Raw genomic sequence first — 26,599 nt, 5'->3', positions numbered from 1 at the left:
ACGCCTAAAGAGTAAATATTGAAAATAAAATTATGACCAATAATTCTAGATGCATATTGCCAAGACAAATTGAAATGCATATAAACAGAAGACAGTATCTGCACATGTTGCATAGGTAAGGTTACATTATTCATTAATAAAAATGTATTTGTAATTATAATAAAAATGTATCAATTTGAACAAACAAAATGGAATCAATTTTATTCTAGTATGCAAAATAACAGTTTACTGTTTAATAACAGCTATTTCCTGCTCATTATTTAAGCGTAGTGAAAAAGCAAAAAATAAAATACAAGATGTAGTGTAGAGCTCATGGGAATGTATTTTCAAGCAATTTCACCCACACATCATTAGTGGCTTGGCATATGGCTAAATAGAAGGATATATTTGGTGTCTTTTAAAGTTTCTAAAATAACCCATAAAGATCTTTTTGTGAATTTTTCACGTCTGATCACTTAGCCACCAGTCATATACTGTACAGTATAAATGCATCCAAGACAAAAGGATGTCGTTTGAGCTCATTATCTTACCACTGGGCTTCTAAACAATGTCTTTTATTTATTTATTTTTAATTATTGATTTATATGTTGAATACAGTTTAAAATGCTGTATTAAGGGGAAGGGTGATGCCCTGCTCTATTATAAATCATAATCAACATAATAAGCTGAATACTAAAGAATGCATAATAAAATCATGCTGAACCTTCTTGGTAGAGGTTATATTGCATCCTAAATATTCATTACACATTCATTATGTGCGATGATGAATGCATTGTAATAGTGTAAAACAGAGCGCTAGGACAGGAAAGATGCAGTATGAATAGTTAAGGGTGAGGTGAGGAGCAGGGTTAATGGCTGTAGGTTTTCTTCGTACTTCATTTATAGGACTTCATTTATCATCCTTTGTAATTTAAAATAGTCTCATCCCAGTCTCACACAATGCACTCAAATCTGAATGAGCCCATGTGAGAAAATTGTCAAATCATACAAATTTAATTAACAAAAGGTGGATTGAACTGATTTCAGTGAGAAGTTCAGACCAAACAAATTCACTGCGGGCAAATTTAATCCAACATCATGGGAATAAATGCTTAACAAGAAAAAATGTAAATTCTACCCTCCCTACATATTTTTTTTGTTTAAAATAATATTGATTTCAGATGCAGAGGTGGGAAGTAACATTTACTTATTCACTGAACTTAAGTACATACAATATTTCACATATATATTTTGATTTGAGTATTTTTTAATACGTTTTTCTTTCACTTTCACAAATTATAGCAAACAGCTATACTTTTACTTAACTACATTTCGGCATATCGTTGCGTAACCTAATGACAATGTTGTGTAGTATGTGAAGCATTCATTTCACTGCTGACTCCTGACTATTATGTTTAATTGCATGACTTGCTGTCCTATGAGACACGCCTAATAATGTAACAGGTGTTTGAAATCAGAAGCAAAGCTGGTTCCAGACATCAACAAAAAACAACAAGTTTGGGAAGACTGGGAGAGAAAGAGAGAGAGAGAGAGAGAGAGAGAGAGCGAGACTGGGAGAGAAAGAGAGAGAGAGAGAGAGAGAGAGAGATTACTGTAACTGTGAAATTTACTGTAAAAAAAAAAGCTTTGATACTTAAATAAATTTGAAGGAGAGTATTTCTTTACATTTAAACAAGTACATAAGTAAATAGAGAACTTCTACTTTTACTTGTGTAATATTTGCTCTTGGGAATCTTTACCTAAGTACAGAATTTGTGTACTGTACTTTGCCCACCTCTGAACAGATGTTGTCCACCCCTCAAGTATGTTACATGAGGCAGAACCAAAAAACAAATTGTGTTACATCTTGTGTAAACATCTTAAATAAATGAATATACACTGTTTTCTCTGCCTATGTCTCAACATTCTCACACTTGCAGATTTGTAAAAAAGTTATGACTTAAGGTTGGGGTGAAGTTAGAGAATAAACCTATGGTTTGGGTAAAGCACAAACATAGTGGCTCACAAGGTTATATGAATTTCTTATTTAAACATGCTGGAGCATTAATAATAAATTTGAGGGAAATGCATTCAGGAAAGCGGGTTACATTTCAGAAAGTGCAAGAATTGTCTCAAATTGCAGGGATGGCAAAGTTATTATTTAGTTGGGGATTTACATGGCATGGTGTTAGTCTAACTAAAACTGAACTTTTAAAATAAATGTAAACATGTTAGTCTGACTGACATTGTACTAAACTAAACTTCTTAAAGTTGATAATGTGGTTAATGTGGATGCAAGTTAAGCTACTCTGGCATGTACAGTATATCTCAGTCAGACTCAGTCAGTGTGCTTGTATACTGGGACAAGGACAGCAGTACAATTAAAAGTCGAGCCATAACCATAACCATGACCATAGTTCAACTAAACTGTGCATGTAAACATACAAATATACTACACTGGATATTTTAACATGTTAATACAGAATTATAAGACACAAAGTCATAATACTAATACTTAATACTAAGACATAACTGATACATTATCGCATATATAAGATACCAAAGATAACAAAGTTATAATTTTGAGCTACGATATCTATACTTTCATTTTAAAGGATACATCACAGTTATGAGATACTATGTCTTAATTTTAACAAACTTAGTTATAACTATTATATGCATCTTCTTATGTTCTAATTGCAAGATGGTACAGAGTCTCGATTTTAAGAAATTATGTTCTAATTTTAAGTTATAACTGAGCAAGACTCAATCTTGCGATTCTTGTGAACAATATATAAAAATAATGACTGCTCATAGTCATGACTTATATATATATATATATATATATATATATATATATATATATATATATAATTTTTCATTATGTCCTAAATAGCCCTTAATTTTGACAGCAATTTTACATTTATGGAATCATATCTTGAACTGCTGACATTTTTTTTGTTTTGTTTGCTTATTTATTTTTTTCATAAGTCTGCATTATGTTGATGTTGGATGGTATAGCAGTAGTTCGGTGGAGAAGTTGAAGGATTGCTGGTCAGAAGGACCCTGGTTCGAACTCCACTGTGAAGGCAATATCCTTTAACCATTTAGGTATAAACCTAACCACATAAGAAACTACCAATGAAACAAGTAATGTTTCTTCAGAGAGTTTTGTTGCCTGATAACAGGGGGATGGACCCTAAACCATAACAAACTGTTAATTGGGAATCATACAAGATTATTACTACACACATACATACATTGTCTAAAAATAATTTACAATATTTATCATTAATATTCATTGTTATTTCACTAATCAATTATTAATGTGCATTATATTGAATAATTTGATCAGCACTTGTTTGTATTTATGTCACATTATATTGAATTGATGAGGCATGATAAGATTGCCTCACTAAGCTATTGTTATAAAATAGAATTGTTCCCTTCCATAGAAAGTTTTACTTATGCTGGTTTTATTTATTTCCACAAGATCATATCAGGGACTGAAAGATAAATCTTCCCTTTCCACTTCAAGTGAGTGAGAGCATTATAATTGACCTTCACAGTTTAAAGTGAAGCAAGGCTTTGCTGTCCATGAACACCCGAACTACTAAAGGATGCTTGAAAAAAAGTTCTGAACCTGTTCATGGAAACCTCATAAAGAAAAATGTCGGTTTTGAGAAAAAGGAATAATAACCATTTGTCTGTAAACCCTTTGTTCAACAGTACAAGTAGATTAATTTCAGGGTTGAAAATAGAGAGTGGAAAAAGATTTAGTTCGCTTGGAGTGATCATACTTAACAATGTACAAATGGAGAGTGTCAGAGAGGGCAACTGCGTTTGTGTTTTTTTTGTTTGGTTGTTCAGATACAGTACCTGTTATCACAAGTGTCTACAGTCGTGGCCAAAAATATTGAGAATTACATAAATATTGGAAATTTGAAAAGTTGTTGCTTAAGTTTTTATAATAGCAATTTGCATATACTCCAGAATGTTATGAAGAGTGATCAGATGAATTGCATAGTCCTTCTTTGCCATGAAAATTAACTTAATCCCAAAAAAATCTTTCCACTGCATTTCATTGCTGTCATTAAAGGACCTGCTGAGATCATTTCAGTAATCGTCTTCTTAACTCAGGTGAGAATGTTGACAAGCACAAGGCTGGAGATCATTATGTCAGGCTGATTGGGTTAGAATGGCAGACTTGACGTTAAAAGGAGGGTGATGGTTGAAATCATTGTTCTTCCATTGTTAACCATGGTGACCTGAAAAGAAACGCGTGCAGCCATCATTGCGTTGCATAAAAATGGCTTCACAGGCAAGGATATTGTGGCTACTAAGATTGCAGCTAAATCAACAATTTATAGGATCATCAAGAAAGGAAAGAGGTTCAATTCTTGTTAAGAAGGCTTCAGGGCGTCCAAGAAAGTCCAGCAAGCGCCAGGATCGTCCCCTAAGGAGGATTCAGCTGCGGAACCAAAGTGCCACCAGTGCAGAGCTTGCTCAGGAATGGCAGCAGGCAGATGTGAGCGCATCTGCACGCACTGTGTGGCGAAGACTTTTGGAAGATGGCCTGGTGTCAAGAAGGGCAGCAAAGAAGCCACTTCTCTTAAAAAAAAAAAACATCAGGGACAGATTGATCTTCTGCAGAAAGTATGGTGAATGAACTGCTGAGGACTGGGGCAAAATCATATTTTCCGATGAAGCCTCTTTCCGATTGTTTGGGGCGTCTGGAAAAAGGCTTGTCCGGAGAAGAAAAGGTGAGCGCTACCATCAGTCCTGTGTCATGCCAACAGTAAAGCGTCATGAGACCATTCATGTGTGGGGAAGAACAATGCATTTTCCAGCACGATGGAGCACCGTGCCATAAGGCAAAAGTGATAACTAAGTGGCTCAGGGACCAAAACGTTGGGTCTATGGCTTGGAAACTCCACAGATCTTAATCCCATTGAGAACTTGTGGTCAATCCTTAAGAGGCGGGTGGACAAACAAAAACCCACAAATTCTGACAAACTCTAAGAAGTGATTATGAAAGAATGGTTTGCTATCAGTCAGGATTTGGCCTAGAAGTTGATTGAGAGCATGCCCAGTCGAATTGCAGAGGTCCTGAAAAAGAAGGGCCAACACTGCAAATACTGACTCTTTGCATAAATGTCATGTAATTGTCAATAAAAGCCTTTGAAACATATGAAGTGATTGTAATTATATTTCAGTACATCACAGAAACAACTGAAAATTTGTGAAAACTAATATTTGTGTCGTTCTCAAAACTTTTGGCCACGACTGTAGGTTCTAATTGATTTAAAGATCTAGTACTTATTTGTGTACTAAATGTCCTGGGTTTCTGCATTTAATGTCAGGATACAGTATATATTTTTAATTAAATCATTAGCAGACAATTGTATTTCCTACATTTTCCTCTATGCATACTTTTAGACTACAGATCAAACTGTCATTTGCCTGTGCATATGCAATGATAGTGGCTCTTTTAAAATAAATGGAAATTATTGTAGCTTGTCTTCTTTGTAAAAAAAAAAAAAAAAAATGAAATGGTTGTACCTGTCAAATATTTTTAAATTACTACACATCTCAAAGGAATTGGAAATCAGGAGATCAGTCGTGCTGAATACACACACACTGCTCAGATCCCAGGGGAAGAGATATCTAACATATTCATAGTTGTACTTCATCGCAGATATTCACAGACATGGTCACATGGTGTTGATTAATATTCCATAACTGCAACTTAGAATGCAGTTCTAGCCGTAATCCAAATCACAGCTTTGTACAGTATTATTATGCTTTTTTTTTTTTTACGTTATAACATGTTATTGTTTCTATAGTTACAGATACAGTATGTTTATTTAATGGTTATGGAATTTGGAGTCTGCAGTTTCAGGGTGTTGTAACGGTCAGAAGTAAAGGGCACAAAGCCGGGTACACCCTAGACAGGGTGCCAATCCAACCTTGGGAATCTGAAATATTTTATCATATTAATTTATGGAGCAAGAAAGAAAAGATGCTCATTAAAAGCTGTTTATAGCTGCCGTAACATAGGTGATAACTTAAGTTAAGACTCGTCTTCTGCCTGTTCCACTACATTAAATACAACTACAAAGGGCATTCAAATTAAACCAGGACTTTTGATTGTGCAGAATAACAGAACGTTATAAGAGTAAAAACTACATTTTGATTTCTCTATATAATCTCTTGCTTCAGTACAGTACATGCACTCATCCCAGCCTTTCAGTAGCGCTTGTATACCATACAGGTAGAAAGGTTTCTAAATACGCTCTGCTTCAAGTCTAAAATGCTGGCCTCCCAGGAACTCCTTTAATGGCCGAAATATGTGGAACTATTGTCATAAAGCGTGGTTATTCTCAGTTCTCTTTATAGGACTGAAAAACCACTCCAAGAAAAAAACATGTGATCACTCTGATCATAGATTTCCAGTGCCTGGTGTTCAAATGTGTGATTGTTGCAGGTGTTACATCAAAAAGGAAAATTGATGGTCAAATAGTAAATAAATAACCATTACCCTAATAAATCCAATGCAGATCATATATAATAAAACTTCACAGTAAAATCTGGATGGCCTTAAGCTCGCATTGATTCATTTCAGATGATATATGAAGTTTTTTTTGTATTATTTTCCCCCTGATATGCCTGTTATGGTAACAAAAAAAATCCAGCTAACAACTTTTCTCCTCTACGACCTTGAAGTCAACCAATAGGGGCCGCATGTTCGCCTTTTCTGTATCTGCGTATTTATATATCTCTCATCTTACAGCATATCTCAGTTAATGGATTCCTGCAGGATTGATGCTGTCCATAAATCAGCAAGTCATGCCGTGGCTCGGTTATAAATGGTGTGTTCCGGCAAACCCACACTACTCATGAATCGTCAGGGTCAGGGAGGAGTGGGCGATACACAAATGATAGAGACGACGGGGCGATTTGTCAAGAGTTAGCCCTGCGTTCGTCTTCATTTGGATGTAAACAGTAAAATGGAAAAAAACAACACCTCTACAAAGAAACAAACAAAAACCTGCATCATTGGATCATGGTGGTAAAAAAACAAACAAGAAAAAAATCAAACTCTTTCATCTATAGCCTCTGGGTGAAGAGAAAGTTTTCATTTCAAATTCCTTTTTTTTACTTTCAAAAGAAGCTGCTTTTTAAATCAGTGGAGACCTCAGGATTTCGTTCTCAAGAGGAATACCTGTAAAGTACTATGCAGTCTCACAGGCATACAGTATCTATAACCGAACACCAAAAAGACTTTGACTTTGTACAGAACAACAACACATATAGAATAAAAGAAGGCAGCAAACTATAAACAATTAAAACATTCACATTTATTCTCATTCTCTAAACTGCTTATATTGTGCAGGGTCGTGGCAAGCCTCTAGCCTATCCCGGGGAACTCAGGGCACAGGAGCGGGGTACACCCTGGATGGGGTGCCAATCCATTGCAGTGCACACAAAACTCATACACTAGCCTCCAAGTGGCGCAGTGGTAAAGTGCTCGCCCTATCATTCGGAGATTGCTGGTTCGATCTCCGGGTGATGCTGTTCCCTCTCTAGAGGTCCAGAGAGAGCTGATTGGCCGAGCTCTCTCAGAGGGGAGGGATGAGAGGTACTTATGCTCCCACATTAATCACGGCTCTACAGCCAATCAGGGCTGTCTGTGAGCTCGCGCACGCGGAAGGAGCGGCTAGCGCTTTCGTCAGAGTGTGTTACTCCGCCCCTAACGGTGCGTGAGCGAGCAGTTCGAAAAGATGCGGTCGGCCGGCGTCACGCGGTTTGGAGGAAACGCATGATAGTCTGCGGCCCTCCTGGCTGAAGGGTAGTAGTAGCCTAGGGAGCCCCCTAGTGACGGGGAGGAATTGGCCATGACTAAATTAGGGAGAAAATCGGGGAAAAAATCCAAAAAAATAATTAAAAACAAAAATACATACACTCACACACTACAGGCAATTGCCAGTTAGCCTACCCTGAATGTCTTTGGACTGTGGGATAAAGCCAGAGTACCATAAGAAACCCACCAAGCATGGAGAGAACATGTAAACTCAATTCACACTTGACTTGAGGTAAGACAAATAAAATACAGTATGGGAGAATACAGCTGGTAACAAAGTAATATTAGGATGGGGCTGAAATGGAGTGGGACAAAAACAGGCATGAGCGAAGTAGAAACTAATTTACATAAATGTTTAATGAAGCTTGAGAAATTAGTTAGTAAAAAAAAAGTTTTTTTGTTTCTGGAATAATAGGCTCCAAAATGATGCACTATACTGTATCTTACTGTATCTTACTGCATTTATTCAGTCACTTCCAACACTGGGTTAACTTGTACTGGTGCATAGTTTGCTTTGAACCAGTGTAAGCTATTTGAGCTGGCTCAACGGTTAGGGATTTAAATAAAGGTTAGAAGTTAGAGTATTCAATTCCCAGTGCTGTCAAAATGCACTGTTCCATCACATCTACAGGGTTGGGGGTTTAAATCTTGCCTCAGGTCCTCTGTGTGTGGAGTTTGCATGTTCTCGCCTAAGTGTTTTTTTTTGTTTTTTTTTTCGGGCATTCCAGTTTGCTCCCTGTTAGGCTTTTCTGACATTGTGTGAACTTTCCCATGCCTCTATCTCTTACCTCTCTCTTTCTTCTTTGTCTTTGTTCTACAAAAAAAAAAAAAACCCTGCGTGGTGCTTCTTTCCTTCCCTTCCTTGCTTATATGATAATACTTCCTCTGGCCCTCTGGAATGCTTTAATTTCTATATAACCTGCAAATAGCGTTGATGTAGTAGACACAGAAAACGAATTATTGGTTATATACCTATTTTTTCTGTGAATTAACCAGATAGAACATTCAGACAATATAATGCTTGCTGTACGCGTGTGTGTGTGTGTGTGTGTGTGTGTGTGTGTGTCTCTCCTAGCTGGAAAGCATATCGACGCACAGCATCCAGTCTTCCCTCATTTTAACACTTCCACATTTCAAAGGCATGTTGGCAGATTGACAATTCCTAATTGCCCATAGTGCATGAATTCATGGCAGTATGTGTGCTCGTGACCCATAGTGGGTGATTTTATACCTTAAGTTCCCTGAAATAGGCTCCAGGTCCCCTTCGACCTTTAAGGGGAAAAAATGTATAGCCTTTGGACGGATAAATAATATTACAGTTTTGTATATTACAGTAACATTTTACTATGTATAGGAAAGAAATAAACAAAGAATAAGCATATGCTGATTGTGAGCAAAAAAAAAAAAGTGAAGCGGTTCTTTGATCACATATAGGTGATTACTCACTCACTCACCTTTCATTTAGTCTCTGTATTAATTATCACTTGTCTATCTTTCTTGCTAACCCAGAACCCAGGTCCTGCAGTTAGTGCTCTGCAAGCTCCAGAGGTACACCCTGTGTTCTACCAATAATCTGCCAAGAGATCTTAACCTTTGTCACATCTAATTACAATTTTTAAATCATCTATTCACTCTCTTCAACTGATATTTTCGCATTTTGTATTTTTTTAACCACGTTTAATGAAGCACAGTTGACCATTAGGATCTAAAACAGAGCACAAATGCTATAAAACTGATTGTAGTACAATAAAAGGGTCACACCCCAGACCTGCAGAAGTACCATCGAAAATTATGGGGAAAGGATAAGAATGAATGTAATGGAGATTTAACTAAATTAAAAGCTAAGTAATGCAGTTATGGTGAATACTCAATCATTTTTGCCCTTTATTGTGTAAAGCCTATACAAAGTATACTTTATAACTACGCTTTAAAGAGTTTTACAGGTGGGTTGCTTGTAAAATGACATTTATTTCACTATAAAATTTGGTCTTCAAAAGCAAGAAATGAAAAAATGATGGGGAAAATGCTGCCGAATAATTATTAGCCAATAATTTGTTTATTATTTATATATATTTTTTTTATTTTTTTTATTTTCCCCAATCAGCCATAATATTTTAACCTCTGAAAGGTGATCTAATAAAACATTAATCACTAACTATTTACCAGTAAACCCGTGACAGGATCCTGGGCACCCAAGGCTCACCCATGCCTGTGGGAACCAGGATATTTAAGATTAATAAATCAATAAACGGCATACTGTAATGTGACTGTCCTTAAACCAAAAAGTAAATAGTAGTGAAGTAAATAGTTGGAATGCTAGTTAACTGTGATACTATAATGTGTCTTGATTGAAGAACAAAAAACACTAAGCTTCTGAAGAATAAATGGATTTGAGTATTGCCAAAATACCAGAATGAAAAGAATAGCTTTGTAATTTTAGTTTTAGTGCATTTAAAGGAAAAAAATATTACTCCAACCCTTCTGTAGTTTAAATCCACAATTTCCCTATTTTTTTCTTTTTTCTTTTCTACCACTGTTTTATTACTTAATCACCATGTATCAACTTGGGAAAACTGCCACCCTTAGGACACATTTGCAACTCTTTCTAAAAGTAATTAGAAATTGAAGGGCAGTTGAAGGAAGATGGAGATTTTTTTGCATTTTGTTTATTCTAATGTTGCTTGTTAAAGCAGAGCTAAGCCATATGACTTGTTTCATTTAACTGTGTAAATGCTTGGGAAACGATGGTCTAAAGGAAATTACATCAAAATGGCCTTGAATTAATTTTATTGACTTCGAGTTGCAAAACAAGCTCGTTTGAAAAGGAGTTGCAAGTGTCAATGTTGAGTAGGCAAATTAAGACTAACTGGGTTCCTGTTTAACTGTAGGATGGGCTGTACTCCTTGCTGTGTATAGCATGCTTTTGAAATGTTGTAGAGTCTCCAAGAGATACTAGTGTAATGGTTTTTGACACCAGGGTCGGGGTGGCGGAAATGTCAGAAAAAATGGAAGGTTCTAGGATAATACTTTATCTATCACTAGTGGATGCGACAGTATGGGTTAAAGTGGGTAACAGCAATTTCCATCAACAAGCGAAGTGCTTAAGAGAAAGGTCACACAACAAAGTACAATGTAGCTTCTGTGTTCTTTTCAACTTGTACATACATGGTTATTATATAAAGGTATCCTGTGCTGTCAGTTAGTATCACAGCGGTTATGTATTTCTGCTTGGTTTCATTTTTATGTAACCAGCTCCACGGTCCTCATCCTGTGTGCTTCTTGTGTTCTCTATGGTGGTATCTCCTCTGCTATCCATCACTGCCAGAGTTTGATATGTACCGTATCTTTCATCTGTATCTGCCACTGTCCACTGTCTGCATCTGACAGATGTTCAGTTTAATGTACTACCCACTGTCACTGAGGCACACCGGTATCTCTGCAGTGCAAATTGGACACCTCTGAAGTTCAGTCCCTAGCGGCATCTAATGGAAAATCTATACCTAGATTAAAATGAAGTGCCAACCTCGTTTTCAACGGATACCCACGTACAAGCATGTTTTCAAGACACTACATGGAATAACTAGAGCTAAACATACACTTCTCCCAACTACAGGCAGTAGAAAATGACTCATAACACACACCAAGCGCTAATGAAAGCAAGGTTATATTAATACCTGGGTGGATTTGTGTAATCTGTAAAGATTTTCACACATGAAGGTCACTTTAAAATTTCTAACAGGGTTTTTTTTTAATGCAGCCTAAAAGAGAAACACTAAATGATGGCACATCAGTCAAGAATGAAAAGATTCACTGACTTAAAAGACGACCTGCTGAATGTTCGTAAATACAATTCACAAACGCTTAAAAACAAACCAAGATCAATTTTTTTCTGCCAAGAAGAAGGTTTTCACAGATGACCAGTATTGATTTGTTCACCTTACTGATTCTTTCAGAAAGGCACCTAAAAAAAAAAAAAAAAAAAAAAACACTGTCAGTTAGTAAGCATATACTCATCAGCCCCAACACTAACACCACCGTCAGGTGAATGGAACATAACATTAATTATTAATTATATTCCAGTAAACTGGTGACAGGATCATGGGCACTCAGGGCTTATTTATGCCTGTGGGGACCAAACGCAGGCAAGTTGGGTTCAATCCTACAGAAAAGCCAATGCATCACAAATTCCTTAAAAAAAAAGTCCATGCTGGCCACAATAGAAAAGCACCAGAGCATGGAGCACAGCAGAGAATTTAACGCTGTTGATTCAGCCTTCAGATCTCAATCCAATTAAGTACCCACTGAATGCGCTGGACAAACATGTCTGATCCACGAAGGCCAAACCCCATAATCTACAGCATCCAAAGTATACGAAACTAACATCCCCAGTGCCAGAACAACAGCACACTCCCAGAGGTCTTATGGAATCATGCCCCCTGAGGGGCCAACGCTGTGCCAGTGGCACTAATACACAATATTAGGTTTTGGCTTTTACTGGGTTAGATGATCTGTGTATATTAAACATTTATATATTTAAATATTTAAATCAACTATATGTTTTTGGGAGGTAGAGGTAAACTTAGAGGCCCAGAGGAAACCCACATGAACCTGGAGAAAAAGTATGAAACTCTGCAAAAACAGTAACTTAAATATAGAAAAATGATTGAACCAGAAGCCCAGAAACTGGGACACAGTGTTATCCAGTTCCAGAAATAAACATCTAATTTAAAATAAAGTTGTAAAATAGCTCAAGTTAAAACTATAATTTTGCATAACATGTACTTTGCATAACAATTGGCCGCGTTATAATTCTAGCATCTCACGACATGGTAGTTATGGCTTTTATGCCAGATGCCTCCCTAACCTCAGTTTGTGATTGGGTTGTTGTCCCGCTCTGTGTAAAGTAATGAGTAGTTTATCTACTTATTCTCTGTTGTGTTATTGTGTTGTCCTGAACTAAAAGTGCAGATTATTTGCAACAGCCTTTCTTAAATTATTTAGAAAATTTGCGGGGAAAAAAAAGCAAATCTATTAACTTAAGGGTTATTGCAGAATTAGAAGCTTCAACACAATTTAGGCATCAATGCTTTTAAAAAATTTACCATATATTTTTGTTCTGTTTTGAAGAAAAACACGTAATAAACAATCAAATAGTTTGATTTCTCTAGCTCAGGCATCAAAGGTATATTTTTATAAATTTTTTATTTATTGTGTACTATGCTTGGAGCAACCCTGTTACGAATTCTTACAAACTTGAAAAAAAAGTTTTAAAATATTGTTTAATAAGTTTGTTAAAGTAACAATAAGTTCAAAAACTCATTTGTTTTCAGACCTTAAATATAAATGTTGAAATTTATCTTTCTGTACGCGACATCATGGTGTAGTGGTTATTCAGGGGCCTCATACTTCCAGGATCAAGGGAAAATTGGAACTGATTATTATTTTTTTTTTTATATTAACCTGAGATAAAAAATAAAGGTGCATATTTAAAACAGAACTATATGGTCTAATGAATTATCAGTTTGAATCTGTTACCCAAATAAAAGATTAAAAAATACAATATGAATTTAAACATGTTTAAGTAAATCAATATAATGTTCTTACTGTTCTTACTGTTCTACTCTACTTACAGTAACATTGTTCTATGTATTTTCTTAAGACACACCTAAGCCATGTCACATTTAAACCAGCCATTCATAAAAGAGCCTTTGTAAAAATGAAAGTTTTTGCAAGAAAAATAAACCAGATTTCCTACAGTTTAAAGGCTAAATGCCCTGCCTGTAGTCAATGAAACCTGTAAATATGTATTTATGTGCAAAAAAAAAAAGTTGTTTTGACATCACATACCTGCAAAAGAGAAATGTGGACATATATTCCTTTTCACAAATCCTGCTTAATGGCCAAAAGGTGCCTTTTGAAACAGAACTGTGATCTGGGAGTTATTCACACTCTTACTGTATTACACTTTACATTTTGCTCATTATTTTATTCCAAGTATCTTTTATAATCTAAAATAACAAAGCCACCAGGTCTCAAATCTCACCTCCTGTATGATCCAGTCCACAGGCAAAACCTTTTATTTACTTATATTCTTTTTTTATTTTTTTTTTCAGAAAGAGCTCTGCAGATAGGAAATGGTTCTCTTACCGCCTAATATCTAACAGCTGAGTTCTAACAAGGGTAGTGTGTCCAACAGCACCATCGTATCCATCGCAGCGCGAGCTTGTTGCTGTCGCAGGGGTTTGTGTGCCGCATGAATAATGCAGTGCCATCTACGGGGTTAGCTCATGCAACACTGTCCAAAAACTGAAAAACACAGCTGTAAAAGTAGAACATTTTGACAATGCCCTGCCATTACCCCTTTCAGATGCCAAGCCTACATATGGATATAGAATCAAATATATATATATATATATATATATATATATATATATATATATATATATAATCATAATTTAAAAAAACTCCTTTTTTTCTTTCCTTCCTATCTGCTCCTATATTCCTATTCGAGGCAGGCGTAGGGAATAAAAGTGCAGCACGAAGAACATCAGAGTGCAGTATTGACTGCTTGCCAGATTCAGTCTCATCAGCTAGCTTAATTATGCAGCTAATTAAATGTCAAACAGTGAAAATTGTGAGACTTAAACATGCAATTGAAGTAACAATTTGGGTCAGGAAATAAGTTTGATATGGTTTGAAGCTAAACCGCTGTTTAATTAACCTTTTATGATTGATTCGTGTGAGGAGAGAGAAAGGATAGGGAGGAAATAGTCAATCTAATAGTCGAGGAACAAATTTAAATCTCCGGCCAATTCATTAGGTATATCTTTTCGACTGCTTGTTAACACAAATATCTAATCAGCCAATCAAGTGGCAGCAACTCAGTGCAATTAGGCATGTAGACCTGGTCAAGATGATTGCTGTTTGATTAAGTTCAAGCAGTGAATTAAGTTTAAACTGTGCATCAGAATGGGGAATAAAGGTGCTCTATGAACCTTTGAACGTGGCATGGTTGTTGTTGGCAGGCGGGCTGGTCAGAGTATTTCTAAAACTGCTGATCTGCTGGGATTTTCATGCATAATCATTCCTAGGGTTTACAGAGAATAAAAAAAGAGACCATATCCAGTGAGTGGTAGTTTCCTGGGCATTATTGATGGCAGAGGTCAGAGCACAATTGCCAGAATGGATGAAGCTAATAGACAGGTAATATATTTTATAATTTAAAATATATTTTAAAATTCTAATTTGTAATAGCTTAAGTTTCATCTCTTTACAACCTTGGTATTTCGAAGAGCATCTCTAAACATATAACATGTCAGACCTTGGAGTAGGACTGCAGCAGAAGACCCTACCAGGGGCCGCATGGGCTCACCAAAATTGGACAATATGAGATAGGAAAAACATTGCCTGGTCTGATGAGTGGTCACCGCATGGTAGGGTCAGAATTTGGTGTAAACAACATTAAAGCATGGATCCATCCTGCATTGTTTTCCCTGGTTACTGTATTAGGCTACGGATCCGGGAACAATACAGTAACCAGGAAAAACAACGCAGGATGGATCCATGCTTTATTGTTGTTTACATCAAATTCTAACCCTACCACCCTTTATGACCACTAGATAACATGCCATTTTACAAAGTTCAAATGAAAAATATCAAACTCTAATGTGACAATGAGTTCATTTGACTTAAATAGCCTCCAAAGTCACCAGATCTCAGTCTAATAGAGCACCTTTGGGATGTTTTCCAACAGAAGATTCAAATTATGGATGTGGAGCTGAAACTGCAGCAACTGCTTGATCTTGATCTCGCCAATACAGAGCAAAATCTTTAAGGAATGTTTCCAGCACCTTATTGAATCTATGCATGAAGAATTAAAGCAGTTCTGAAGGCAAAATTTAGAGCAAAACACACAAGCCTTTTTTTTTTTTTTTTCCATTAAATCTAAAAGCCTGTGTGGAAATTTTAACCCTTTATATTACAGACGAAAACTTCTATTTAATATGAAATTACCAAATAACCTTTTATTTAAGTGACAGCTACATTACAGCAACATGGCATCTACATAAACCCATCAAGACAGGTTATCCTTGCATAAAATGACATTTTATAAAGGCTTATTAAAATAACCAGCACTTGCCTAAAGATTGTATTGATTACTGGATTAATTTACTTGTTCAGAAAAATGTGCTGCTTTATAATAGTCAGTAATGCTTTAATTAATAGGGGTGCATATAGGGCTGGGTAAGACATGTGTGAGCCCTTCATAACAAAGTCTACACTCCTAGATGATTTTAATGTACATACTGTAACAATCTAAAGATTGAGACACCAGCTGAATGACGGCTTTTGTCCTTTTTAACGTCAAGTTGACATGTTAAAGTGACATTAGATTATTTTGACATTTTAAAATCAGACTTTGTTGTGAAAATAAATGCATCTTGCAGATGTTACGCAGCCCATTCAGTACATGCAACACCACCTTTGAACATAATAGCAAAGCCATTCAGTATTTTAATACAGTAACATTTTTCTGATCTGTCTATGTAACATGTGATAGATGAAGTAAAGACAGAAGATGAGATTAAATACATTATACAATTCCTTTATGAGCTCTGTTGTTCATTAAAGCCTTAAAGTAAATAATCAGCTTCACTGATTTTTGAGACTGACTCGTCCTAAAAGCAAACAAATCATTCACTATTTAGGAGCTTCAAAGAGTGACATGACAATGGGGTGCTCATTCAACAGTCGTGTCCACAAATCAATTAAGCAGCAAAAAGGTGACTGTGAATATTAATGGAGTCTTCTCATGCTTGTCTGCTCCTGCTTCTGTCTCAGGCCACACCGCTGTTATGCATTAATCTGATAATGACAGAACTTGCACTAATACCCTCATTGGGGCATGCTTCATTATCTGCATGTGTGTGTGTGTGTGTGTGTGTGTGCTATGCCTTACGGAGGCAAGAAAGCTTCACAGCGACCTTTCCAAGCTGAACAGCACATTTTATAATTCCAATTAGTGCTGTTGTGCATCGTTTGTGCTCTCTGATCGAATGCGCCTTTAAAGACACACTGAATAATTACAAATAGGATAAAACGCAGGAGCTCAAGCCCAGGCCAAGCAGTTGGCCCATGAGAAACCTTTCAAGAGTCTTATCCATATTTGAGTCTAAAATCCCACAATGTATGGTTGAACTGTTATCTTAGGTAGCTCCCATAAGGACTTAATCTTGGAATTAATGGGCTACTTCAGGATGGAGTTCATCATGTTCTGCCTATTACTCCTAATTATTTGGACATAAAATCAATCCCTGGCAAATAGGGAGAAGAAAAGTTCATAAAGATTTTTTTTTCTTTTAAATGAACCCATTATCATTCTTGTCATGCATGATAAAGAGATGCATGTTCTTCATTATCTGCATGTGTGTGTGTGTGTGTGTGTGTGTGTGTGTGTGTGTGTGTGTGTGTGTGTGTGTGTGTGTGTGTGTTTTGTGCTGTATTGATGCAAGCATTTTATGATTCTAACTAGTACTGTTATGCATTGTTCAGTAGGAAAGTATACATGTAATTAATCTGTGATCTACCTTTCTTAACATGAGCTATCACAGATTCTGTAGCAGATATTGTAATATTATTGTAATTTATGGAAATTACTGATATGATTAGTGAGGTGATGATGTAGCTTACTGTAAAAATTGAATGATTGAATTGGCATGTTGAAAACCCTTAAAGCCCAAGCGGCACAGATACGCCCTGGCAGCACAGCATACTGTAGGTCAATGACAATTAAAATATAAAATATGTGCTTATATGAAAGTCTTGCTGATGTGTGTTAATGGGGAGGCTTCAGACTTCAAACTGTGTATTTGAGTTTTCGGATAGGTCAGGTAGAATAAGAAGTGATAATTACTTTTAAATAGGGTAAATTTTACCATTACTGAAATATAGGAATGATGTCACAAAAATGTAGAAAATGTAGAATTAGCATATTATTATAATTATATAACAACCATACGGTATATACAGTAGCATACTATATATTATATAACAACCAGAGAAACATGTGATAATGTGTATGTGTGTTATTTCTTTGCCTATGCGACCCATTTTCAAATTTTTTGATCAGTCGTGTTTATGACGTCGGGTAAAATAAACTAAAATTCAGTTAATAATGCCTATTTTATGCTGAAGAAAAAAGTATGCGTCTTTCTATACTGCACAATTTTAAGCCCTTTATGTCTATTAAAAAAGCTTAACAAATAATGGCTTAAATGCTATATGTTCAAATTGTCTATTTTATATCTATGTAAATACTAGATAAAAGTGGTAATATTAAGCAGCACTATAAAACATAACTACTTTCAATTTATGAGTCTTACTTAAAACCATGAACTATTTATTAATGGTTAAATATTAGAAAGTTACTGTCACCATTTAGTCATCATGACAGTCATGTCCTTGGTAAGTGAAGACTTTAATGTGGCTGAACCTTCGCACATTTTAAAAGGTCTTATTCATTTCACAGGTCATGAATAGCGTGTGAGAGAAAAACGTTAAAATCAGGAGCACTGGATTCATCAATAGCCTGGATTTTTTTTTATTAAAGTGCATTTATACAGTATTATAAGTATTTATCATAGTATTATTTTATATATTATACTATAGTGGAAGGAACTTGCAAATGATCACTCAATGTGAATTAAATACAAGTTTTTCTAACCAGTCATTACTCAGTCTTTAAAAAGTGAAAAGTGTCAAAAGATAGATCTAATGCCATCAGTTTTAATCCATAGTACACCTAATCTGTATTCATCACCACAGCTCCAAAGACTCCCTTTAAGGAGGAGAAAAACCCATTTTCTGACCAGGGCCATGGTGTTAGCATAAACCTGCATCTGCTCAGGCTTTTAATTAGTAAACACGAATAGGAGTAAATATCATGCCTTTTACAAGCTGCCCACTTTTTACCACTGCAGTTAAAAAAAAAAAAGTACTAACTGATTTACTCAGTAATTAACCTTTCTTTCCACCAAAGTACTCGCAATTATCTCTCCTCACAGCCCCTATTTAATGTCATTAGCTGACACTTCTGGTTCGAGGTGGAACACATTAGTGACCTCAAGGACCAAGAGGAACCTCGAGGAACCTTTATGTCTTTATGTTCAAAATCTCACTGATCCTCAGTTACCTCTTTCAGTTTTTTTATTATTCATTTTTAATCTTTTAACAAAGTATAAATTAGTTGACTCTTATCCAATAAAGTTCTATAACCTGAACCCCACTGTTTCCTTATCAGTCATTCTTCCAGGAAGAATTCATTTAGAAAAGGGAGTGTAAACTTTATAAAGTTCAGTTATATTAAACTTTTTGTCTAACTCGCAGGCAAAATTCTTGGTTCTGATTGTTCAGAAGGTGTTGATTAATTTTCTATAAGAGCATCTCTGACAGTAGTGCAGTGTTAAATCACAGGGTATATTTATTATATTCATAATATACAAAATAAATAACACTAATTATACTAATAATATTATAATACTATATATGTACAGTATATTTATGAACACTGATGTTCACAAGTATGGACAGAGTCTCCAGGTTCAGTTCATTGTGAAATTGGTTAACCAGGGAAAAAACAAAACACAGGTGAAATAAATTTAGGCTGCGTGCACATTACCAGCCTGAAGTTGCTCAATTGCAATTCATTTTTACCCGAAGTTCTGATCTGATTTCTAGGGCTATCTGGATGCACAAATCTGATGTTTTTTAGATCAAATCTAAGTCACTTTTATAAATTCATACAACATTTTGCCTCTGCACAGGCATGGGGCACTGAGCTCATCATAGCAGTGCCAGCAATAGATGTTAAAACAATTAAAGCAAGGCGTCTGGTTTTCTTCCTTTTTCTGGACCTCAACAAATGCAGCTGACTAACTGCTTGCTGTCCTGCAGAGAAAAACCTCCAAGCATATTTTTTAACTCGAGATAACGTGAGCAAAGAGGAATCGATGTGTGCGCCATTCCAGAGGACATACGCATCCACATTACAGTCAGATAAAAGTTACTTGTCCAAACCAAAAAAACTTGAAATATAAATGTGGCTGGTAATGTGCACTTAGCCATAGACACTACATGTGGAAACATGTGAAATGTGTGATTGTTTACATGTGAAGTTAACATTGTATTAGACTATTAATGTGATAATGAATATATGTATATACCTTATAAAAGATTTTGCAATAAATGAACCCACAGATTCAAAAAAAATGTATAAAAATATCTAACATATAAGCATATAAACATGTATGCCTACGTATAATTTGGTAACACTTCGTACCCACATGAGCAGTAAAGACATGAAGTGCTGAGTGCAGAGTGATGTTCATCACGCCTCAGTGCAGCTCTGCTGTAGGTAACATTTGCATTTCCTATCTCTGTGGAACAAAACAGCTGTCAGTGCGACTTTACTTTCTCTTTCTCTCTCTCCCTCTCTTCCTCCCATAATATATAGGTCATCCCCACGATCCGTTTCTGCATTTAATTGTGTGTTTATACTTAATAATAGATAACTTTAGGGACAAAGGTATGTGTCATACCCATGTCAGCCCAAGCATGTTTCATCATGACAATGTCCCTGTGCACTAATCTAGGTTCATAATGACACGGTTTAAAAGGCAGAACCAGATTATACAGCGGTGCAATATGATTTTATTGTGGACACTCTTGATTTGATGGTCAGGTGTCCACGTAATTTTTTTCATAGTTTAATTACTGTGATTATCAAAATGTCTGCGATGTTTCTGCACCACAGTGAGAACAAATTTCTTTCTCCCTCTCTTTCTCATTCTCTTTATGGGAAACTTTAAAAAGCTAGAACTTTATGTGTCAATTACATTTAATTTTAATTATGTAGTGCTTAAAACGATAGACAATGTCACTAAGCAAATGATATAAAATTCTGGATAATTTTAAATGTATACATTTATTTACAAATTTATTCCAAATGAGCAAGCCAGAGCAAATGGTGGGAAAAAAGAGAGAGAGAGAGCGCGAGAGAGAAACAGAGATGGTGATTTGTGATAAGGACAATGACACATGGTGTGCAAGCAGGGACTTTGGCAAGACTACTGTAGCTATAACTGCATAAATAAAAGCGTAAGCCAGAAGGTAACACAGACCTGAGGGCACCCCGAAACATTATGCAGCCAGCTACTTAAGTTTCAACAAACCTGAGTGAACACGTGTGTGTGTATATGTGTGTTGGGTGGGGGGGCAGCATTGCAACGTTTTTAGAATATCAAATAATATAATTCCATTAACTATACATTTCTATTCTTTTACCAAATAAAACATATTAACAAATGAGCAAACACTGTGATCGGGTTAGAGTCCTAAACACTAATTTAAGGTATCAACAAATAGCCTGCAGCACTTATCGAATCGTAGAAAACTAGGCGTTTTGATGCAAATCCACTTAGTGCTTTATATAGGTCAATCGTGGTATTAAACCCTGCTGAAAACAAAGTCAACGGGGCAACCCGTGATCCAGTGTAAGTGCTAGTACAGATATTGTCGTAGTATGACTGCTTAAAAAACATCTGGCAAAGGGCTCTCCAAAAACCTCCCTTGGTTATTCTCATCTTCCCAACCAGGTTATTCACAATGGTGCCAAATTCCTGAGACTAAGCATGTATAGAGTATACTGCCATGTAGACCTCTGCCATTGCTGATGCGATGAAGTCCTTTGCATAAAATCAAGAACTGCAAGTAGAACATCAATAAGATTTTAAGTCACCGATAATAGACCAACCCGAGGAACGAAAAGTGGCCCTGCTGTTCCTACTACCATTCAACACTTTAACTGTATCCCTCATCATGCTCACACAAAAGGTCTTCACTGAAAAAGCTGCCAGCTTTTGTGGATCCTTGTGAGTGGTGACAGCATGTGGGTAGCCCAAAGCAAACTTGCAGTCTGACTGCTGCCCCTGCTGTGGAGGAAGTGCAATTTCCAGTACTGAAATACATCAGCTTGAAGAAATGCTACATATTCCGATCTAGTCTGTTCCTTAAATGCTTGGGTCATGGCAAACCTTTTTATTATTTTTGATATTACATGTGTAAGTCAGTGAGGCTTGGGAACTAATGTTATATTACAGTAGGCTACATTGTGAGACTGATCCAGTCAGCAAGAGCTTATTCTTCACATTCAGGGTTTCATTATGCATTGTAATTTCAAACTGACTGCATCTTTTATTTCACAAACCTCCGAACAAAATGAAACCTGCGTAAATAGAGATGCTTGCATTTCTACTTTATATAATCTGTAGGCTGTTATTATTGGCACACTGAAGTTACTTTTCTATAATTATTATGCTCTTTACCCAGGGGTTGGCACTGTGTATCAGCTCTCCAACAACGTGTCTAATTACATGTAATTAAGCCTGAGCTTTTTTGGCAAGCAATCTCTTATTCCCTTTATTGTATTACAAAAGGGACTTTTACATTTTAACAAGCAAGCCTCATCACTCGTAAATCAGGTTAGAGAACTCCTTTCCAGTTCATAGTCCTCTTGGTAAATATCTATAAAATGCTATTACACCTAATCAGTGTTTGTTTAAAAAGGCCACGTGATTAAGCAAAAGAAAACATTTTGGGGGATTTAGGGGTGGTGTAGGATATTATCTTTGAAATGAGAGATTTCTGTCATTTGCCGTATTTACCCATGATACCTGTAGGTTAGAGATTTGAGGCGAGACAATTATTTAAAGAAGTTGTTGTCTGATAACTGAATTAGGGTCAAAAACAAGGTCATAACACACATTTTGCAAAAAAGATATAAAGCCAGGGGAGGCTATAAACATCCTGCATTTTGATAGATATGAGTTATTAAGCATCAGGGTCATTACAAAGGACTGTAAAGGACTGTAAATAAGAATAAGATGTACAAAAATAACCTCTACTTCCCCTGTATATATTTATATTTTATTTCCAACATTATTTTAAGTTATTGCTTTACTTAGGAAATGCCACTGGGGGTTGTGTGTTATGGCTTGTTTGTGTATTTGCATTAACAACTTCACTGAAGTAAAGAATAAATGTATTTAAGAAGAGGGAGCACTGTTGTGCTGAATATCAGAATGGCTGTAATGCGGTTGTAAGGACACTACACTGAAGATATCACAGCCATGCTGATATTTAATACAACAGCACGACTAAGTGTGATATTGCTTTCATACAAAAGTTCTAATAGCAACATTTGTTATAAACATAATATAACTTGTTTGTTATTTAGCTCCACCAAATAAGTTGTTCTTATTTAAGCAGTTATTTTTGTATTTTTTCACACCTGTCAGAATTAACCATTTGTCAGACCTGGTGACAGACAGTTAGCCTAATTAATAGCAGTGAAAGTAATTTTAAATTCTTTTTTTTTTTAACGTTCCCTTGCAAAAAGATGAAAATAATACACCAATAAAAAATTAAGGTGGTAAACCGCCGTGAGAATGTTAGGAGATTTATTTCCATTTATTCTGCTTTAGATTGTCTTCTGCGTTCAAGGGTTGAATGCAAAATAGCTTCAAACAGAAAACTGTTACACCATGTAGGCTGTAGATTCCCTTGTTCCACACACTAAGTAGTGCCCTTGATCAGGGGTTAGAAAGAGATTTTGGATTTAGCTTTGTGTTAGAAGCTGGTTAACATTGTAGTTTACATCAGCCTATGAAAAAGAAGAAGAAGAAGAAGAAGAAGAAGAAGAAGAACGGATGGTTCAGAGGCAATTCATAACAAATTAGAAGGAATTACTGAGGAGACAAAGTGTTGTTTAAGACATCAGATGTGTTTTCGTGTTAAAAGTTCTTCTGTGACTGGTTTTAATTATATGTTTTGTCAGGCAGCTGCCCTCCCCTCTTTCCATTACTGCAGACCCAACTGACCTGCTCTCACCCATGCTGGTGACCAAGAGATGAGTGTTAGAACACTACTGACATGGAACAAACTGTTAAAATAGAATATATTACGTGAACCAGACATTATACCACTGGTAACATCACAGGTTAGCAGAACATTTTCTAATTGTTATTGTTCTACGAGCCTTGGACTCAGTCAGCTTGTGACTTGACTACTGTAGTCTGTGCTGTTAGTTTGTTTTCCCTGTCACTCACAAGGCCAGTGGTCAGGAGTTTGACCTGCATGACCTAAATCAATAGTAAATAGATTTCCCCTCTCACTTATTTAGAAGAGAACAAAACAGACTGCTGACTAAAAGTGTGCCGAGTTTAAATGCTTATTGATGCTTATGAAATAACTTAATAAAAAAGTGCTATTTTCTGCCTGTTTTGAATGTTTTACTGTTTCTTTCAATAAGAAATGGCTTAAATATGACATGTGCTCTAATTTTCCTGAACTGAATAGAGTTTGCTCAATCTTTTGCCTCAGTTCACACAATGAAAGCAAAGTCACAATCAGTTAAGGGAATAAAGGGGAACAGAAAAAAAGGCCAGTCCCGTTAAGCGGGCGAGGGCAAATCGAACATGGAGGGCTGTTTGATTAGCGAGTTCTCTAGGGAATTGCTGTGGCTTAACTGATGACAACGCTGAAAGTGGCACTTTAGATCCAGACCTCTCAAAGGTTTATCTTGCTTTGGCAACCATGGAGTTTTTCAAAAGCATGTCCATAGTGCAACTGTTATTTTTTGATCCTTACATACAGAATGTCTGATAAAATAATGTTTGTTGTTTATAATTTTTTTTTTTGTTGTATAAATGACATTTCATTATGATGGTATATGCCTATTGTAATTTACATCAACCAATAAAATACTATATAAATAAAAAAAAATAATTAATTGGGAGTTTTATCATAATAGTACAAAAGACCTTTTCTTTCTCTGGTTTTCACCTACAGTCCATAGACATACAGATTAATAGACATAGTCCATAGACATGCAGGCTAATTGGCATTTCCACTTAGTGATTCAGGCCTCCTGCAAAACTGTACAGAATGTGAGTGTGTTTTCTATACTTTAAGTTGACTATAAAGAGATGTTTTTTTTAACACTCATATAAGGAGTTTCTGGAAGGAATTTCTGCTTTTTTAAAAGTCAAACTTTAAACTTAAAAAAAAATCTTATCAGAGAGAAGTTTAAGCTTTGTGACTTTTCAGCTACATGACTATCTGTGATTATTGCTTTTGGAGGTTGGGGATTAACCTTCTGTTTGTAGCTGCTATAACGTAAATGATAACAGGACGCACTACCTTTGTGAACATTCCAGAACTTCCAATGTACTGTAGTTGTAAATAGAGAAAAATATGATATATAATATAATAATATAATAACGTAATTGTTTTATATTCAATTAATATTTGGTTAATGTTTATGTAAAAAAAAAAGAATAAAAAGGACAAAAATGTTTTTTTTTTAAAAAAAGATGATTGTCTTACACTAACAGCAGAACTTGAAGGGATAATTTCTTAATTTATGAGTTTCTTAATAAGGGATAAGGTTTTTCAAAAATGTTTTTAAGTTCTAAAGCAAAGTCAATTTACTTTATTAATACTGCACTTTGGCCTTGCCTGCAATATTGGGGCTTTCATGTCTGCCAACATGCGTGCCTCAGAATATGCAAAAGTAATTAGGGCAGTAGACAAAAAAAAAAAAAAAAAAGCCATTAATGCACTCACCACTGCTTTATGTGTGTGTGTTCTCTGAGAGGAAAATAAATAGGAAGATAGGAATGTGTCCCGTTCATCAGATTGAACCTTTAACAGGTGTAATTGCCGATTGTCACAACAGAACAACAGCTACTGATTTTGGGTCCTTGTGAAAAAGAGTGAATTGAGCATTGATGCCAGCATAAGCTTTGTTGGACTTGATACTCCCTATTTGCTTCAGAATTGAACATCGTCAGAGAAGACTATGTTTCATAAAGTTGCATGAGTGAGTTGCTACTGTTGAACTGCCTTTTTTCCCCTCGATGTTCTCGAATTCTCATTTAGTCAGAGTAATAGGCAGAACACTGGTGCAGAAAGAGGCTGTATTCATAGTATGGCATAAAAGGGCGTTTTATCTTCTCTGTGGAGGTCCTGCAGGGATGGTATGAGCGCATAACAAGTGATATATGAAGCGAAGGTCGCCCTTTATATGCTTTAACATTATCACAAAATAAGCCGGGATGAAGGTCGAAGAAATAATAGGGCAAGGAGGTGCTACGTTTATCTTTCAAAAGGTAAGCAGAAACAGTTTTGCTTTCCCTGCCTCTCCTTTAAAAACTGTTTTAAAAGCAAAATCCGATTTCGGGACGTAGATAAATCAAAGTTCGTGTCACAAAAATAACTTTAAGAGAGTGCACACTTCAGGCATTGTCGCTTAATAATAATAAAACCTTTAGAAAGCCTGCACAGTGACTGGCCCAAGAGATTAATATTGCAGAAGATGGTAAGTAGCCTGTTTAACATGGCTCCAAGGAAGACTCTGCACAGCAAACTGCATTGAAATTTTTATCTCTTTTAATGGAAAGTAAATGAAAGTTTTAGGAACTGTGGGAGCCTGTTACAAATGAATCCTATGCAAAGGCTTGGAAAAGTAATGCTTCTGTCAATTAGAAAAATACCTCATTTAAAGCTTCAGCTTAACACACTTTAACAACCTCTGTCAGTAATTAAGAAACACCCACACCACCAGCAGACAGTAATACAGTACATCACAAATCACGCCACACCTAATTCAACAAGCCCTTTTTCATCATAAATATCTTC

This window comes from Clarias gariepinus, chromosome 23 (assembly GCF_024256425.1).
Source record: "Clarias gariepinus isolate MV-2021 ecotype Netherlands chromosome 23, CGAR_prim_01v2, whole genome shotgun sequence".
Classification (NCBI taxonomy): Eukaryota; Metazoa; Chordata; class Actinopteri; order Siluriformes; family Clariidae; genus Clarias; species Clarias gariepinus.
The sequence above is the reverse complement of the archived record's forward strand: the minus strand, read 5'-3'. Positions refer to the sequence as shown.